The sequence below is a fragment of the Elephas maximus genome, chromosome 11 (genome assembly GCF_024166365.1).
Source record: "Elephas maximus indicus isolate mEleMax1 chromosome 11, mEleMax1 primary haplotype, whole genome shotgun sequence".
Taxonomy (NCBI): Eukaryota; Metazoa; Chordata; class Mammalia; order Proboscidea; family Elephantidae; genus Elephas; species Elephas maximus.
In genome coordinates this window covers 59174130-59192924 of record NC_064829.1, presented here as the reverse complement: position 1 = coordinate 59192924, position 18795 = coordinate 59174130, and the positions used below count along the sequence as shown (strand labels likewise).

The 18795-nt window shown below is 44.6% G+C and overlaps 1 protein-coding gene across 2 annotated transcripts in view; it reads right to left on the bottom strand.

The window, feature by feature from the left end:
* MAPK4 (mitogen-activated protein kinase 4) overlaps positions 1-12798 on the bottom strand; it is a 176112-nt gene extending 163314 nt beyond the window's left edge. For both annotated transcript variants that reach the window (XM_049901077.1, XM_049901079.1), the window contains exon 1: positions 12679-12798. The gene's annotated coding sequence lies outside the window, so the exon portion shown is untranslated. The remainder of the gene's footprint in view (positions 1-12678) is intronic.
* Positions 12799-18795: the final 5997 nt, after the last annotated feature.

The window sequence follows — 18795 nt, the reverse complement described above, 5'->3', positions numbered from 1 at the left end:
CATAGGTATTCAAGACATAAAGGTAACCAGACTTAGAACGTATAACAACTATATTTACTATGCTCATAGAGATAAAATCTGGACTTAAAAAATTTCAACAGCAAATTGGAAACTAAAGTAACATTACAGATTTGAAAAAAGAACTAAGAAGTCTAGATCTAAAATTCAGTAATGGAAACTGAGAACTCAGCAGATGGATTTAACCAGCAGATTAAAAAAAAAAAAGGATGGAAAGTACAGAAGAGGAGGTAAGAACTGGAGATACAGTAAGGAAGTTTAAGATAGTAAAATTACCTTACACCACAAAATTCTCCCAGAAATAGGCAACAGAGTTCAGAAGAAGTCACTAACATTCCTAAACACCACTCCCTCAACCACCTACATAACTGAGACAGGTCACTTCGGCAAAGATCCAGAGGTAGGAGAACAGTGGTTAAGTGCACGTGCTTATGGTTATGTCGCCTTTCTGTGCATCACTCTCTCAGTGGTTGTTCTGAGGACTGAGAATGAACACCTATGAAGCCGGCAGCTCCACTACTATGAATAAATATAGTTTAGCCTGAAACATGGCACTGAAAGTGTTAGAATCGTGGAACATTAGGGTTAGATGAAACTCTTCATAAAATGCCCATTATACCTTTCGAGAACAGAAGTATATTCTTTTTTCCTGAGGAAAAATGAGTTTTCTATAAACAAATCAATTTTTGAAAATCACGAAAACCAAATAGATAACTCACAAAAAAACACAAATTGGTAACAATCCTACAGAAAAATCATTAACCACATAGGTATTAACCATATAGTATTAACCATATAGGTAACCAAAATGCAAATGAAGGCAACAGTGGTATGTTGCTACCTCATCAAAGAAGTAATTACAAAAAACAAAATACCCTACGCTATCAGTGATGTGGTAAAATCTCATCACTGATAGCGTGTTATCAATGTAGTGTAAACTGATACATCATTTTTGGAAAGCTACATGTTAACATTCACATCCTTTGGCCGAGTAATTTCACTGAGTAGTTTCAATGTATCCTAAGAAACTAATCAAAACTGTAGAAAAAGTTGCACATTGCAAGGACACAACAGTAACAAACTGAGAACAATCTTAGTGTCCATTAATAGCAAAAGATTGTGATAAATTAACATGCTTACAAGTATTGAATAGCTATCTAAAATTATGTTTACAATGAGTTTTTAATAACATGGAAACTGTTACAATATTAACTGTAAAAAAGCAAGATAAAAATTAAAATTATGCATATAGGAGGACCTAAATTGTGTTTAATAAGCATACCAAAATATAACCAGGATCACAAGGGAGATTTTTTATTCTTCTAGCTAACTTCCATAAAGAACAGATATTACTTTCTTAAATAAGTAAAAACATTTTCATTCTATTTTCTATATAAGAGAGTACTGAAGAAGTTTTATAAATTTATCCTTCCACCAATCCAACTGTTTCCATTTTTCCATGGTTCTTTGCCATTCTACCTATGAGCACACATACCTTTGGCACAGATGTAATCACAGTTTGAATTAATGATTAGTTTTATCAGGGTTAAAAAAAAAAGATGACTAGAAATAAGACAAAGTACCAAACTCTTTTCCTGCCTGGCACTCCCTCCACCAAACACAATCTGGCAACTAGGAAGACGGAATGGTATCTCAGCAACACCGAATGACAAGGGGAGCGGACAAACTCCTGGCGCCTAGCCCCAGCCTTGGCACTGACCCCTGTGTAATCTTGACAAGCCGCCTAACTTCTCTCTGCCTCAGCTTCCCAATCTAATAATGGGGCAAGGAGAGCTGGCCAGTGATTCCCTAAGACCCCTTCCAGTTCTAATTTCTGTGATTTTGTATAGATTTGAAACAAAATTTCCAAACAGATCTCAACTCCTGAAGTTTTATAAAAATCAAATCAGCTTAAATGCACATGGAAGACTAGTTTTTTTTTTTTTTTTAATCCCTCCTACAGTAAATCTTGTACAGAGGCTTTTGGGATTCAGACACGACATACTGACAGCTCAGTTTCACATACAGCCACGCACATTTGTTTACTAAAGCAACAGTTATTAGAGTACTCTCTCTTCCTCATTGAAGCCAGCTTAATTTAGAACAAGGAAAACGATTCTGAATTAACGAAGTCTCGATTATAGTTTTTCTGTTTCATTATTTTAAGTTTTGAAGTACTTGAGTTACTTGTCTAAAAGGTATTTCCATCCTATCTGGCCTATTTTAATGCAAGTAAAAAAAAAAAAAAAAAACTCATTCCAGGCTCGGGTATTCCAAATTAGACATCTGAATCAATGTAATCTTACTATAAGCTTTTCAAATACTGTTACAATGGCCAGAAAAACAGTTTCTCTGACTTTCTGAAGTAATAACTTGGGCACTGGGAGGGCCTCACTTACAAAGGGCAATGAGTCACTTCTATCCACCGGTAGAACTCACAGATCCTTCTGCGATACGTGACCCAATCATGCCCCTCTCATTAAGTCCTGTAAGGGTCCTACCAATACTGCACCAGAGTTGCTGGAGATATGAAGTTCTTACTTCTGAGGGCAGATGTTCACAGAAGTACACATACCTTGTATTTTGATCCATGTTCTCTATTTAATCCAACTCTTTGAGAAGCTTGTTAGTTCCTGCTAGAAAATTTCCTATTCACGCACCCACAACTGTCTAGTTGTTCCTCAAAATCTCCCTCAGCAGCAGCTTTACCATGAAGCTGTTGTTGTTGTGTGCAGTTCAGTAGATTCCCACTCACAGCAACCCCATGTGACAGAGTAGAGCTGCCCCGTAAGGTTTTCTAAGCTGTAATCTTTACTGGAGCAGATCATCAAGTTTTCCTCCCACAGAGCCGCTGGGTGGGTTTGAACAGCCAACTTTGGGTTAGCAGTTGAGTGCTGAACCATTGCACCACCAGGGCTTCTTTTACCATGAAGCTAATGAAGGTTAAACCTCAAAGCCCTTCACCTGCCAAGGCTGGGTAGGGGTCCTAGCAATGTGTTTACCTGGTCATTTATGTTTTGCTTAAAGTGGATCCCCCAAGTTACATAAGCGTCCAGTCCCACTGAACCTGGACCCGCCCTTGTTGCTTCCCTCCCCCACTGCTGCCCACCAGTCACTCCCCAGGCAGCAGGTTTGAATCACCCTGTGGGCTGCTGACTATAACTTCCAAGATCCTGGGCAGTAGCAGTTTTGCTATTTATACTTCTGGTATATAAATTAGCCACATGGTAGAGGAAGAATTTGAGTTTGTTGTTGAGGGTTTTTTTTGCCTCAAATAACTGACTGAATAATATGATGGCCAGATCAGAATATGTGGTCTCACAGACAATGTTTATTGTGATTATAAATTTATTTATATGGAAAGTTACACAGTTAAACAAAGTAATTATACATTTACTAAGTAACCTTTATTCAAAAGAATCAAGTTATATTAAACAACACCTTTCCATCAGCCCTGGTGGCACAACAGTTAAGTGCTCTGCTGTTAACCAAAAGGTTGGGGGTTCAAACCCAACCAGCAGCTCCACAGGAGAAAATGAGGATCTGTTCCCATTAAGATTACAGCCTAGGAAACCCTATGGGGCAGTACTACTCTGTCACATGGGGTCACTACAAGTCAGAATCAATTCGATGGCACCCAGAATAACAACAACCACCCAGAAAAATGGGCACAGTTATACAGCATGGATATAATAACTAATACCCCATGTGTCTGTCCGTTTGTTGTACTGTGGGGGCTTGTGTGTTGCTGTGATGCTGGAAGCTATGCCACCAGTATTCAGATACCAGCAGGGTCACCCATGGAGGACAGGTTTCAGCTGAGCTTCCAGACTAAGACAGACTAGGAAGGTAGACCCGGCAGTCTACTTCTGAAAAGCATTAGCCAGTGAAAACCTTATGAATAGCAGCGGAATATTGTCTGATATAGTGCTGGAAAATGAGCCCCCCCAGGCTGTAAGGCACTCAAAAGATGACTGGGGAAGAACTGCCTCCTCAAAGTAGAGTCGACCTTAATGACGTGGATGGAGTAAAGCTTTCAGGACCTTCATGTGCTGATGTGGCACAACTCAAAATGAGAACAAACAGCTGCAAACATCCATTAATAATCGGAACCTGGGATGTATGAAGTATGAATCTAGGAAAATTGGAAATCATCAAAAATGAAATGGAACTCATAAACATCGATATCCTAGGCATTAGTGAGCTGAAATGGACTGGTACTGGCCATTTTGAATCAGACAATCATATAGTCTACTATGCTGGGAATGACAACTCAAAGACGAATGGGTGTTACATTCACTGTCAAAAAGAACGTTTCAAGATCTATCCTGAAGTACAATGCTGTCAGTGATAGGATAATATCCATACGCCTACAAGGAAGACCAGTTAATACGACTATTATTCAAATATACGCACCAACTACTAGGGCCAAAGATGAAGAAAAAGAAGATTTTTTTCAGCTGCTGCAGTCTGAAGTTGATCGAACACGCACTCAAGATGCATTGATAACTACTGGCGATTAGAATGCGGAAGTTGGAAACAAAGAAAAAGGAGTTCGAAAATATGGCCTTGGTCATAGAAACAATGCCAGAGATCGAATGATAGAATTTTGCAAGACCAACGACTTCTTCATTGCAAATATCTTCTTTCACCAACATAAACGGCGACTATACGCATGGGCCTCGCCAGATGGAACACACAGAAATCAAATTGACTACATCTGTGGAAAGAGATGATGGAAAAGCTCAATACGACCAGTCAGAACAAGGCCAGGGGCCGACTGTGGAACAGACCATCAATTGCTCATATGCAAGTTCAAGCTAAAACTGAAGAAAATCAGAGCAAGTCCACGAGAGCCAAAATATGACCTTGAGTATATCCCACCTGAATTTAGAGACCATCTCAAGAATAGATTTGACACATTGAACACTAGTGACCGAAGACCAGACGAGTTGTGGAATGACATCAAGGACATCATCCATGAAGAACGTGAGAAGTCACTGAAAAGAAAGGAAGAAAAGACCAAGACAGATGTCCGAGGAGACTCTGAAACTTGCTCTTGAGCGTCGAGCACCTAAAGCAAAAGGAAGAATTGATGAAGTAAAAGAACTGAAGATTTCAAAGGGCCTCTCAAGAAGACAAAATATTATAATGACATGTGCAAAGAGCTGGAGATGGAAAACCAAAAGGGAAGAACATGCTCGGCGTTTCTCAAGCTGAAAGAACTGAAGAAAAAATTCAAACCTCGAGTTGCAATAGTGAAGGATTCCATGGGGAAAATGTTAAACGACGCAGGAAGCATCGAGAGAAGATGCAAGGAATACACAGAGTCATTATACCAAAAAGAATTAGTCGATATTCAACCATTTCAAGAGGTGGCATATGATCAGGAACCGATGGTACTGAAGGAAGGAGTCCAAGCTGCTCTGAAGGCATTGGTGAAAAACAAGGCTCCAGGAATTGATGGAATATCAATTGAGATGTTTCAACAAACAGATGAAGTGCTGGGGGTGCTCACTCGTTTATGCCGAGAAATCTAGAAGACAGGTTCCTGGCCGACTGACTGGAAGAGATCCATATTTATGCCTATTCCCAAGAAAGGTGATCCAACCGAATGTGGAAATTATAGAACAATATCATTAATATCACACGCAAGCAAAATTTTGCTGAAGATCATTCAAAAATGGCTGCAGCAGTATATCTACGGGGAGCTGCGAGAAATTCAGGTTGGTTTCAGAAGAGGACGTGGGACCAGGGGTATCATTTGCTGATGTCAGATGGATCCTGGCTGAAAGAAGAGAATACCAGAAGGATGTTTACCTGTGTTTTATTGATTATGCAAAGGCATTTGACTGTGTGGATCAAAACAAACTATGGATAACACTGCGAAGAATGGGAATTCCAGAACACTTAATTGTGCTCATGAGGAACCTATACATAGATCAAGAGGCAGTTATTCAGACAGAACAAGGGGGTACTGATTGGTTTAAGTCAGGAAAGGTGTGTGTCAGGGTTGTATTCTTTCACCATACCTATTTAATCTATATGCTGAACAAATAATCCGAGAAGCTGGACTATATGAAGAAGAACAGGGCATCAGGATTGCAGGAAGACTCATTAACTACCTGCGTTATGCAGATGACACAACCCTGCTTGCTGAAAGTGAAGAGGACTTGAAGCACTTACTAATGAAGATCAAAGACCACAGCTTCCAGTATGGATAACACCTCAACATAAAGAAAACAAAAATCCTCACAACTGGACCAATGAGCAACATTATGATAAATGGAGAAAAGACTGAAGCTGTCAAAGATTTCATTTTACTTGGATCCACAATCAACAGCCATGGAAGCAGCAGTCAAGAAATCAAAAGACACATTGCATTGGGCAAATCTGCTGCAAAGGACCTCCTCAAAGTGTTGAAGAGCAAAGATGTCACCCTGAAGACTAAGGTGCGCCTGACCCAAGTCATGGTATTTTCAATCACATCATATGCATGTGAAAGCTGGACAATGAATAAGGAAGACCGAAGAAGAGTTGACGTCTTTGAATTGTGGTGTTGGCGAAGAATATTGAATATGCCATGAACTGCCAAAAGAACGAACAAACCTGTCTTGGAAGAAGTGCGGCCAGAATGCTCCTTAGAGGCAAAGGATGGTGAGACTGCATCTTACATACTTTGGACATGTTGTCAGGAGGGATCAGTCCCTGGAGAAGGACATCATGCTTGGCAGAGTACAGGGTCAGCAGAAAAGAGGAAGACCCTCAACGAGGTGGATTGACACAGTGGCTGCAACGATGAGCTCGAGCATAACGACGATTGTAAGGATGGCGCAGGACCAGGCAATGTTTTGTTCTGTTGTGCATAGGGTCGCTACGAGTCAGAACCGACTCCACGGCACCTAACAACAACAACAACCCCTTAGAACAATGGTTCTCAAGCAGGAGTGATTTTGTTTCCCACAGGATACCCGGAGACATTTTTCGTTGTCACAATTTTTGGTAGCATGTACTCCTACTAGTAGAATCTAGTGGGTAGAGGCCAAGGGTGCTGCTAAACATCTACAATGCACAGGACAGCCCCCACAACAAAGAATTATCCAGCCCACTATGCCAATAATGCCTAGGTTAAGAAGCCCTGCCTTAAAATAACAGGCACGTATAGGGTTGCTATGAGTTGGAATCGACTTGACGGCACTGAGTTTGGGTTTGGTTTATAGGCAAAGAAGCAAGGATTACCTCTGGGAAATGATAAACCTTTAATCCTGGGAGTGGAGCATATGAAGGCCAAGTTGACAGGTGGCTCACAGACAGCAGTCTGGCTTCTGCCACCACACCATGAGGAAAAGGAATGAACGGTCCAGACTTCTCTGGATCATGGGGCTGCAGGGATCCTTGCCAAGAGTGGGTCCATAAGTAGTTGGTGGCATAATTTCAAGGGCACCAGGAAAGGCAATTTGCCTCTCCAATTACATCCAACACCCACTCATCTGTGCTTGAAATCCCTCTCATGGTAGATGTTATGGAGTGGATTGTGTCTCCCAAAAATCCAAAACCCAAACTTACTCCCATCAAGTCAATTCCGATTCATAGTGACCCTATAGGACAGAGTAGAGCTGCCCCGTAGAGTTTCCAAGGAGCGCCTAGTGGATTCCAACTGCCGACCTTTTGGTTAGCAGCAGTAGCACTTAACCACTACGCCACCAGGGTTTCCCTCCCAAAAATATGTATTGTAAATCCTAGCCTCCATGCCTGTGGTTATAATTCTATTTGGGAAAGAGTTGTTTTTGTCATGTTAATAAGGCAGGGTTAGTACACAGTGTGTCTTGAGTCTATCTCTTTTGAGATATCAACCCAGAACCCAGTGCAGTCGAGTCTATTCGGACTCATAGCAACCCTATAGGACAGAGCAGAACTGCCTCATAGAGTTTCCAAGGAGGGCCTGGCGGATTCAAACTGCTGACCCTTTGGTTAGTAGCCCTAGCACTTAACCACTACGTGATCAGGGTTTCCTTTTGAGATATAGAAGAGATTAAACAAGCAAGCTAAGAAGTAGAGATGGGGAAAGACTGATGCCAAGCCATATGGACATCTCCAAGGCACCAGGAAAAAGAACCTGAAGAGACAAGGACCCTCCCCCAGAGCCCAGAGCAAGAAAGCTTTCCCCTAAAGCTGGCACCCTGGATTTCGGCTTCTAGCCTCATAAACTGTGAGAAAATAAATTTCTGATTGTTAAAGCCGGGTACTTGTGGTACCCATCATAGCAGTACTAGAAGGCACAGGACTGGGCAGTGTTTCGTTCTGTTGTACATAGGGCCGCTATGAGTCAGAACCGACAGTACCTAACAACAAGCCTCCTAAACTATGAGAAAAAAAATTTCTGACTGTTAAAGTCACCCACTTGTGGTATTTGTTATAGCAGTACCAGATAACTAAGACAGTAGACAAAGCCTTTCACTCCAGAATGAGGCCTAATGTGCAAAGACCCCCGGGAAAGAGAACACAGTGACCTACACTCATACGCAAGAGAAAGTGACTGATAACAGATTTTATTTTCCCCTGAGACCAGTTTTGATGCAGGGAAAGGCTCTGAACAGCTGAGAGTGGTGTAGGGGAATAAAGGAAAGCCCTGAGAAGGTTGGGAAAGGGTGAATAAAAGGATAATAAGGGCAATAACAGAAAACATAATCTGCTCTACAGACTCTATGCCTGAGCCTGCAGGGAGAGAAAGATACAGACAGAAAAAGACACTTTCTTGGCCTGGAAGAGGGTTACAGTCAAATGCAGCTCAGGTGAAAAAAACTACAGGAATGCTTGAAAGAATGGCAGGGATGCAGCACTACCCCCACAGCGGGAACAGGAAATATGGGTCCCGCAGGCTATGGGGTCCCAGTGAACCCCTATCTGAGCTGTGTGAAGTTGCCACCTGACACCTGGCACAGTCCCGGACACACAACAAAATGCTCACAAAATACTTCTTTGTTGAATGAATGGCAACATTTCCAGATAAATACTTTTCAAATTCCTAAAGTGCTCTAAAGATGGTTTGTTTTCCTTGACACCTGTACTTACACCACTTCCCTCAATTTGGGAGGGAAATGTCCTTGTCCTCTTTACCTATCTGATCCTATTCCATCTGGGAAGGCTAGTTTATGTTTTGTCCACAAATTTCTGACTTTGGCCTTCATTAGTTTGTTTTTAATTTTTTTTTTCCTCCATTACTTTTTCTCCCCTCTTTTTATAAGCACCTAGTACTGACCAAGGAAACCCTGGTAGCATAGTGGTTGAGAGCTACGGCTGCTAACCAAAAAGTCAGCAGTTTGAATCCACCAGGTACTCCTTAGAAACCATGTGGGGCAGTTCTACTCTGTCCTATAGGGTTGCTATGCATCTGAATCGACTCAACAGCAATAAGTTTGGGGTTTTTTTTTTTGGTTAGTGCTGGCCACATTTCTTCTTTATCTTTTTCATTGGGCCTACTTCCAGAAAATACTTGAGGAGGCTTTTAAGTTCACACCAAAAATAATATACCATAGTTTAAAGAGAATTTAAAAGGAAGATCAGCAATGCCTTGGGGGAAAAAAAGATCATTATACCAGGATGCTAGGATAAAGCAGTTACCAGGGATTGCTGGAGACCAAAGCAAAAAGATAAACACACTAGGCATATAGACAATTCTCCTGTCTGATAAAAGGAAAATCATTGTCTCAGTTATCTAGCTCTGCTTTATCAGAAATACCACCAGTGGATGGCTTAACAAACACAAATTTATTTTCTCACAGTTTAGAAGGCTAACCTGCTGTCGAGTTGATTCTGACTCATAGCGACCCTAGCAGTCCGAATTCAGAGTGCAGGCTCTAGGGGAAGGATATCTCTCTGTCAGCTCTGGAGGAAGGTCCTTGTCTCTTCGCTTCTGTTTCCTGGTTCCCTGGAGATCTCCACATGTCTTGGCATCTATCATACCCCATGTCTGCTTCTTTCTGCTTGTTTAATCTCTTTTATATCTCAAGAGATTACTTAATTTAAGAAGCTTTCTATACTAATCCTGTCTCATTAACATAACAAAGACAACCCATTTCCAAATGGGATTATAACCACAGGCATAAAAAAAAGAAAACAAACACATTGCCATCCAGCAGATTCTGATTTATACCGACCCTATAAGACAGAGTAGAACCATCCCATAGAGATTCCAAGGAGCTCCCGGTAGATTTGAACTGCCAACCTTTTTGGTTAGCAGATGTAGCTCTTAACCACTAGGCCAACGGGGTTTCTAACCACAGGCATAGAGGTCAGGATTTACAACACACATTTGGGGGGAGGGGGTACAATTCAATCCAAACCACCACTATTCCATGAGCAGAGAATTTTCTTTTTAATTGTATTTTTTTATTTGTAAAAACATAGAGAACACAATGTTTGCGAATTCAATATTTTTCATGTATACAATTCAGTGAGATCAATCATGTGCTACCATCACCAATATCCTTTGTCAAATTTTCCATCCCCATAAACAAAAGAATTTTTTTTTCCTGACATTAAATTCTAAAAGGAATTTGCTCCTGGTTTTTCATAAATGCTGCCGAAGTTGTCCTTTTATGTATTTATGTCAAGAACTCTATTAGGCCTGTTAGGATAAGGACTCTGTCCCCTGACAGCAGCCTATATAACACTGTAAGCATATCAATATTTGCCAATAGATCAAGGACCCACAATTTGCTCATCGATCTGGATATTCCAGTGCATCTCAGAAACCCAAAACCATCAAGCGGATTTATTCTATCTCTTAACAGGAAGGGCCCTCAGATCATCTGATCCCACCCCTAGGTGCCCAGCCATGGGCAATGGTGGGATTTTAAAGACTTTCACCACACCACCACTGGCTCCAGTTTGGAACTAGAGGCTGAAAAATCCAAGCTGGTTTAACTTGGCAGTTTCCCTCTCACCTCCCCCACTGAGTCATTCATTTGTTTATTTGATTGTTCTTTAGTCTGTCTTTCTGTCCCCACACTTGCACTTAAAATAACCAGCACACTACTTAGCACAAAGCAATTGTTTTTGTTTTTGTTTTTAATGTAAGGAAACTGAGTTATTCCATCCTGCTCCACTTTGACCTAACTTCCAAACCTCCAACTTATAGCATGGAAGACCAGTTCTTCCTATACCACACAACAAGCAGTCAGGAAAGGTTTAAAAATGCTAAGCATGGGTCACCAAAAAAAAAAAAAACCATTGCTAACGAGTCTATTCTGACTCATAACTAAAGTAGTTGAACACTCAAGGGTCCTAAGACATTACATTCTCTCTCCCTTGCCTCTATATATCTCCCAATGGTACACTAGGCAATTCTTCAGCAAAAATGTCTCTTGCACTTAGTAGGTGTTCAGCAAATACCTATTAAAACAATAAAGTCATAACACAGCTGCCTTGAACACAGTAAGTACTCAGTAAGCATCAGTAAAATTTAAAAGTAGCACAGCAGTTCTGCACATAGTAGGTACTCAATAAACGTTAAATTGAGCTGATCGTAGGACGCTGCGTTGCACATAGTAGGCCCCTAGTATATGGCTATTAAATCGAATAGTAGCAGACACTGGCTCCTTAGAGAATCCGGGCAGAAATGACATTAATCAAGTCCCAGGCACAGATCCATGAATGGAAATGCGCGTCTGGAGGTACTGCTTTCGAGTGTGCTGGAGAGGCGCGTGACAGCGCGCGGTCACGGCGGGCACCAAGCTCATTCCGGACGCCAACTACCCACTGCCGGCTTCCAGGCATTGATGAGTGATCAGAATGCATTCCCCACTCGAACCACCATTTGTCACTTCGGGGTCGTACCTGGGGCTTCTGCCACAGCCTCCCTCCCGGGGAATCCGCCCACTGGGGCTTCTGCTCCGACTCGGGAGAGTTGCGGGAAGAACAAAAGCCAAAGCTAGCCCGGCTTCCCGGTTGCTTTGCTGGAGAGAAGCCTGGGAAGACGCTGGGTGGCCGGCCCGGGACCGAGCTGGGATATCAAACCCGAGCCGCTGCCCGCAGCAGATCCGGGCTGGGGATCGCCGAGCCGAGCCACAGCGGCGGGGCTCTCTCCTACCCCGCTCTCCCGGACGCCCCGGACCCCGCCGCGAGCCTCCGCCCTGGGGCCACGTAGGGATGGAGTGGGCGCCTCGGACGGGTGGACGTGAGGGCTGCTGTATTAATCCGTGAACCAGAAGGAAGAAGTCTGGAGGGAGGATGCTAAGGGCTGGGGCAGCCCCCACAACCGAGATCCGAATCTGAACTCACAGTGCGATCCGCCTCTCGGCCACCCCAAACATGCTGGACTGACCCGGGGTGGGGTCCCCTCCCCCCACCCCCCAACACCCCTTCGGGAGAGCCCACCCGCCACCTTCCCATCCAGCCCGGATCAAGACACAAGCCCGGCGCGCGCGGTCCGCGGAGGACGGGTCACTGAGGGCTGCCCGGGTCGGTCCCGCGGGAAGCACCCCGCCGCTAGGAAACTCGCTAGTTAGGAATTTGCTTTTTTGGTTTTTTTTTAAGGGGAGGTGCGTTGCAGAAGCGCGGGGAAGTGCCATTTCTTCCTCTCCCGGTTTCTCCGAGCCTGCTGAACTCCTACGGAGCGGGCAAGAGGGGAGAAGAAAGAACGCGCGGGGAGCCACTTACCCGGGCAGAGCCGAGAGCGCGGCGGCCGGGCCCGAGCGGCGCCTTTGTCTGCGGCCGCGGCGCCGGCGCGCTCGGCCAGGCGGGTCCCCCAGGCTGCAGCGAGCTCCGCGGCCGCCCGGACAGCCCGGCTCGCCGCTCCGCTCAGCTCGGGCTCTGGTGCCGCCCGCGCCCCCCGCGCTCGCCGCCGCGGCTCCGCCCCGAGCCGGCCCCGCCCCCGCAGTGACTGAGCCGCCAGCCCCGCGGGCCCCACCTGCTGCGGCGGCGGACACGGGCGCCGGGCCCGAGGGCCCTGAGGGCTGGGGCGGCCGCCCGCGCCCTGCTCCGCCCGCCTCCCGCAGCCTCCGGGGCGGAGCGCGCGTGGGTAAGAGCCCCCTCGGAAGGAATCTCACCTGGAAACGGGGCGCCCGCGTCTTCTGGCTCTGCTTGCGCCCCCGTCCCGGGCTAGCCTGGCCCTCCCTGACGCCCCTCCCCCAGTCGTTCGGCACCTCAGAAGTCCTTGCTCGCTCCTGCCGGGTGAGGGAGGGTCCCCTCAGGCTCAGTCCGGGTGCGAGGGGGCGGCGTGAAGGCGGGAAACGGGGGCCTCCCACCCGGTCGGCCCGGCGCTGGGGCAGTGGCCAGGGCAGTGGTGGGGAAGAGAAGAAGCCGGCGGGAACCGGGTTTTGTCGGCTGGGAGCAGAGCTATACCCCGGGAATGGGGCCGGGCCGAGGGTCAAGGGGCGCAGACCACAGGTGCACGGGTCCCGAGGCGGCCTCAGCTTCAGAGCGGCGGGCCGCGTGCTCTGTGAGTCTGTGTACCATTTGCTCCGCTAGAGTAAAACTAACATCCTGGAACCAACACTTTAGAAGCCAGACAGAGAAAAGCAACGAGAGAAGCTGCCAGATCCATAGCGTTAGTAATAACTGGTGTTTATGTGGTGCCTTCCAGCAAGCCCAAAGCCATCCACACGGATTAGGTGCGGCCCTGAATGCGTGCGCCCCATTCAGATGGTGACGAGGTGCTTTTATAGGCAGAGAGAAATGGGAGAACCTAAATATTGTATAATGAGGTCACTAGTGGCTGTGCTGCCCATGAGCCCTCTCTTCTCCCAAGTCCCAAAGCGTTGAGTGAGAACCTCACTTCAACACATCATAGGGGTTGCTTTGTACTAGGTACTGTTTTATCCCCCAACTCTACCCCGAGGGCCTAGTATGATTCCAGGTGCTTAACAGGTGCTCAAAGGAGCCCTAGTGTCACAAATGGCAAAGTGCTGGGCTGCTAGCCGAAAGGTTGGCATTTTAAACCCACCCTGCAACTCCCAAGAAAGACCAGACGATCTGCTCAGGTAAAGATTGAAGCCAAGAAAACCCTATGTAGCAGTTCTGCTCTATCACATGGGGTTACTATGAGTCGAAAACGACTTGATGGCACCTAACAAACAAACAACAGGTGCTCAATAAATAACTGTTGAAAGAATTGATGTATGAATCATTCCCAGCTTACCTATCACCGTGGAGTCCATTCCTACTTGTAGTGACCTGAACGGACAGATTAGAACTGCCCCATAAGGTTTCCAAGGAGCAGCTGGTGTAGTCAAACTGCCAACCTTTTGGTTAGCAGCCCAGTGCTTAACCACTGCCCCACCAGGGTTTATAATTAGGATAATCTCATGTATGAATCATGAATTATACTAATTGTAACATGGATAAAAATAATTGTATCATTGGGAAATGCATTACTTGGTTAATGCAGCGATGGCCGTATAAAGTATAATACATGTTAACAGTAATTATCATGTACATACAACTGCTATTGAATCACATGTATGTAAGTAATGTGTGTAAGATTATAAGCTAAGTTAGAGACAGCAGTTATCTGAACATTCATTAACCTAAAAGAGATTTCTCTGTGTTCCTCTGTGCTAAGACATTCCAATGTATCATCCTCAAAGAGAACATTTTAACATTTTCTTAATTTTCATTATAAAAAAGTATTATCAATTCAGTGAATATGCATAAATATGAAATTTCTATGTTGATTTATTCATTTTTATAACATCTTTTCTAGGAAGAATAAGAGGGCCCGAGGATGCTCATTTTATGCAAAAAAAAAAAAAAAAAACAGGAAAATATCCCACCACATTAAGCCCACCAGTAGTAGCTGGGTGAAGGTCTGGTGAGTCTAAATGTTGACCCAGGACACCATCAGGCAAGCTTAGAAAGCATTCTTTCTGGATGTTTCAGATGGGTGCCTTGAGTCTGTGTAAATGCTTCTGGGGAGCAGTATGCTTGTCCACGTGAGATAATTTATCTCTCCCATTTGGTGACTGGAAAAATGTAATTTTCTCCTTGTGATGAGCATGAGTAAATGGCTCATATATAGTGAATGGCCATCCTCCAAATTGTGGGATGAGGGACTGTGAAATATGCATTTTAATTAACGCACAATGCAAGGGGAAATGACTAGAAACTGGGGTATTTATCCAGAGCCTTCCATCTAGGTGCTGCTGTCAGAAGACAGGTTCTTCCTTGCTTTTACCCCATAGACGAGACTCCTAAAGAAGCAGCTGGCCGAGGTGGGTCAGCAGAAAGTAACTGCTACAGCACCCAGGAGTTAAGAAGGTCGCCAGGTCATTCTGTTTTAGGATTTCTTTTTTTCTGGGGAAAAAATGTACCAGTGCTTCCGCATCCCCACACTGCCTGTAACTGGACACCACAAGCCATGCCTCAGTGGCTAGGCCAGGGGTGCCAATATCTGTGGTGGTCCTGGAGGACACCAGGTAGGGGTAGGGGGGATTGTTGCATCAAAAAAGAATGTGCCAAGCCTGACTTGCTTAGGGTATTTAGTTATAATTTAAAGTTTTTTTGTGTTGGTCGTATTCTTCTCCTATGACATCTGTTTTTAACTTGGGCCTAGGTAGAGGAGGGGAGGCAACTTAGATTTATGAAACATTCTTTGCCACCCTATCCCTCCTACCCCAAAAAGCAGTTGGCATCCAGGTTGATGACTTTATATGTGCCCTCTCTCCCAGTGGTAAGGACTGGCCTTTCTGAGGACCTGACTGGACTCGACATCTAGAAATAGAGCCCTACGGTAGGGGTGTATAAACAGGCCTGTGCTGGGCCAGGTGGTCTTCTCCCTCTCTTGTGTTACTCCATTTTGGAAGAAGCTAACCCCTCTCTTTTCCTTTTCTCTCTCTCCTTTTCTCCCCTCTCTTTTCTCATGATGTGTCCAGCCTGTCCAGCTAATGAGGTGGGATCTGTGGCCTAGAAATTAGCCGTCACTCCCTCTTCACTTCCCAGGCTGCTCCAGAGCTACCTGTTCTCACCAGCAGAGAGGTGAGGTCCAAGATGCAGGCGTGCACTCGAGGGAAGGAAGCAGTAGGCTGTTTGGGTTGCTGTGGTTCCAGCTATAGGCAGTGATTCCAAACCTGGGTGTTCACTAGAACCACCCAGGAAGATCTTTAAGTGCATTGAGAAATAGAAGCAATAGGTGACTCCGGTGAGCCACCTACCAGCATCTGTCCCTGTTTGTCACATTTTGCCTTTTTTTTTTTCCCCTTACATAGATGAACCATCCCTGTTCTGTCTCAAGTCACCTTCTGCTTGTGTACAAGATCGTACCCCCACTCACTTATTTGAGGATGTCGCTCTATAAATGCACCCCTCTCTTCTGATCAAGGGGCCCTGGTGGTGCAACCGTTAAGTGCTCGGCTGTTTACCGAAAGCTTGACAGTTTGAATCACCCAGAAGCTCCACAGAAGAAAGACTTGATGATCTGTTCCTGTAAAGACTACAGCCAAGAAAATCCTATATGGCAGTTATACTCTGTCCCATGGGGTTGCTGTGAGTTGGAATCGACTCCATGGCACCCAGCAACAACTTCTCTGATCGTCAGTGTTTCCTCACTTCTGGCTCATAAGCAGCAGCTTTTAAAAAAGGTTTAATTTGTTTCATCTTAAAAAAGAAACAAGAACCTCTTTTGACTCCTCTCTGTCCAGAGGCTGCCCCATCTCTCTGCTCCTGGCAAAACAAAACTCGCCTCTACTCATTGTCCCCAATTCCTCTCCTCCTCCTAGTTTTTCTTTAATCTATTCCGATCTCCATTCCACAGAAACTGCTCTTGTCAAGGTCATCAGTGACCTAATCAGTTCTCAGGCCTTATCTTACTTGACCTATCCAGCATTTGACATAGTTAATCACTCCTGTCTTCTTGAAATACTTTTTTTCACTGGGCTCCCAGAATACCACACCCTTCTGGTTTTCATCCAGCTTTATTGGCCCTTCAGGGAACAATAAACGGTAGCTACTCTAAACACCACAGCAAACATACAAAATGGAAAAGTACTAAAGCTATGTCCACCAAACTCAGAAACAAGACAGAGGTGCTTTCTGTCATTACTAGTATTAGCATTGTTTTGAGGCTAAAATAAAGCACCAAGACACGGAAATGAAATAATAGATGCAAATATTGAAAAGGAAGTGACAAAAAGTGTCTTTATTTGTGGATGCTATGATTGTATACCTAAAAACCTTAGGACCCTAATTGTTAAAACAGCGGCTAGAAATAACAGAAAGAACAAATAAAGCCAAAAGCTGGTTCTTGGAAAAGAACAATAAGATAGATAAACTCCACAGAAGGCTGATTAGGGAAAAAGAAAAGAAAAAGAAGAAAGCAAAAATAAACTATATTATCAGTGAGAAAGGAGATATAGTATCAAAAGATATAATATCAAAAGATATTCTAAAAGGTATCAAAGAAAATTGAGTACAGTTCCCTAGTATGCATTTAAAGCAGTTGTTCTTATTTTATCTGACATAATCCCTGCTTTCATGGCACTCACAGTCTAGAGGAGCGATATGTATTAAATACACGCTGTGATGGTGCCCAGTTATTTGGTCAAACACTAGCTGTTGCCGTGAAGGTATTTTATAGGTGTGTGTCTTAGTCTGGAAACCCTGGTGGTGTAGTGGTTAAGTGCTACTGCTGCTAACCAAAAGGTCGGCAGTTCAGATCCACCAGGTGCTCCTTGGAAACCCTATGGGGCAGTTCTACTCTGTCCTATAGGGTTGCTATGAGTCAGAATTGACTCGACAGCAACGGGTTTGTTTTTTTTTTTGGTTTGGTGTCTTAGTCTCGGTGCTGATTACATAGTGTCTGCCAAACCACTGAGAATCATAACTTAGCCAAGTTGACACATAATGTTAACTATCACAATGTAGCTAACATACCGGACCCATTGACTCTGTCTTATTTAAGACAGATACTGAGCAGAGGAGAAGTGGTTCAAGCAGAGGGAACAGTAAGGAAAGCCAAGAAAAAGCATATTTGAAAGTCACAGGCTGGAGGACGGGGCAGGTGGCAGGGACAGCAGCCAGAGGTAAAGCCAGAGAGAGGCAGAGCACAAGTCATATAAGACCTTGTAGCCCATCGCAAAGATGTTGGCTTTTATCCAAAGTGTCATGGGAACCCTTTCAATATTTTAAGCAGGAAGAATTAAGCTTCTACTGTGTAAACTATTTCCATAAAGTCTGCAAAGATTGTCACCCTGCAGCAAGGCAGCGTTTTCAGTGGTCCCTGTCACTACCCTCACTCAGTGATATCTGTTGCCTTTGAGTTGATTCTGGTTCATGGCACTCCTATAGGACAGAGTAGAACTGCCCCATAGGGTTTCCTAGGCTGTAATCTTTACAGAAGCAGACTGCCACATCAAACCACTGATCTTTCAGTTAGCAGCCAAGTGCTTAACCACTGTGCCACCAGAGCAGCAGGCCACCGATCCCCTCCTTTCCCACCATGACCCTCTCTAGTCCTCTCCGTGGAATTCTGCTATGCCTTGGAGGCACATCAACTCAGATGTCAGGTTTCCAGTGGTTTGGAGCAGATCTTGACCCTCACCTGATTCCCACAGGCAGGGCCAGACCTTGAAGCTTAACTTCCCAGATATTTTTTGACTGGCTTGGACCATCCCAGCATTCTCTTCTTTCAACCTGTGACAAGACTTCACAAGAATTCTAACTACATGCTCCCTGCCCTGTCCCCACCTCACCCAAACAAACAAACAAACAAAAAACCCACTGCCGTAGAGTCGATTCCAATTCATAGTGACCCTATAGGGCAGAGTAGAATTGCCCCATAGG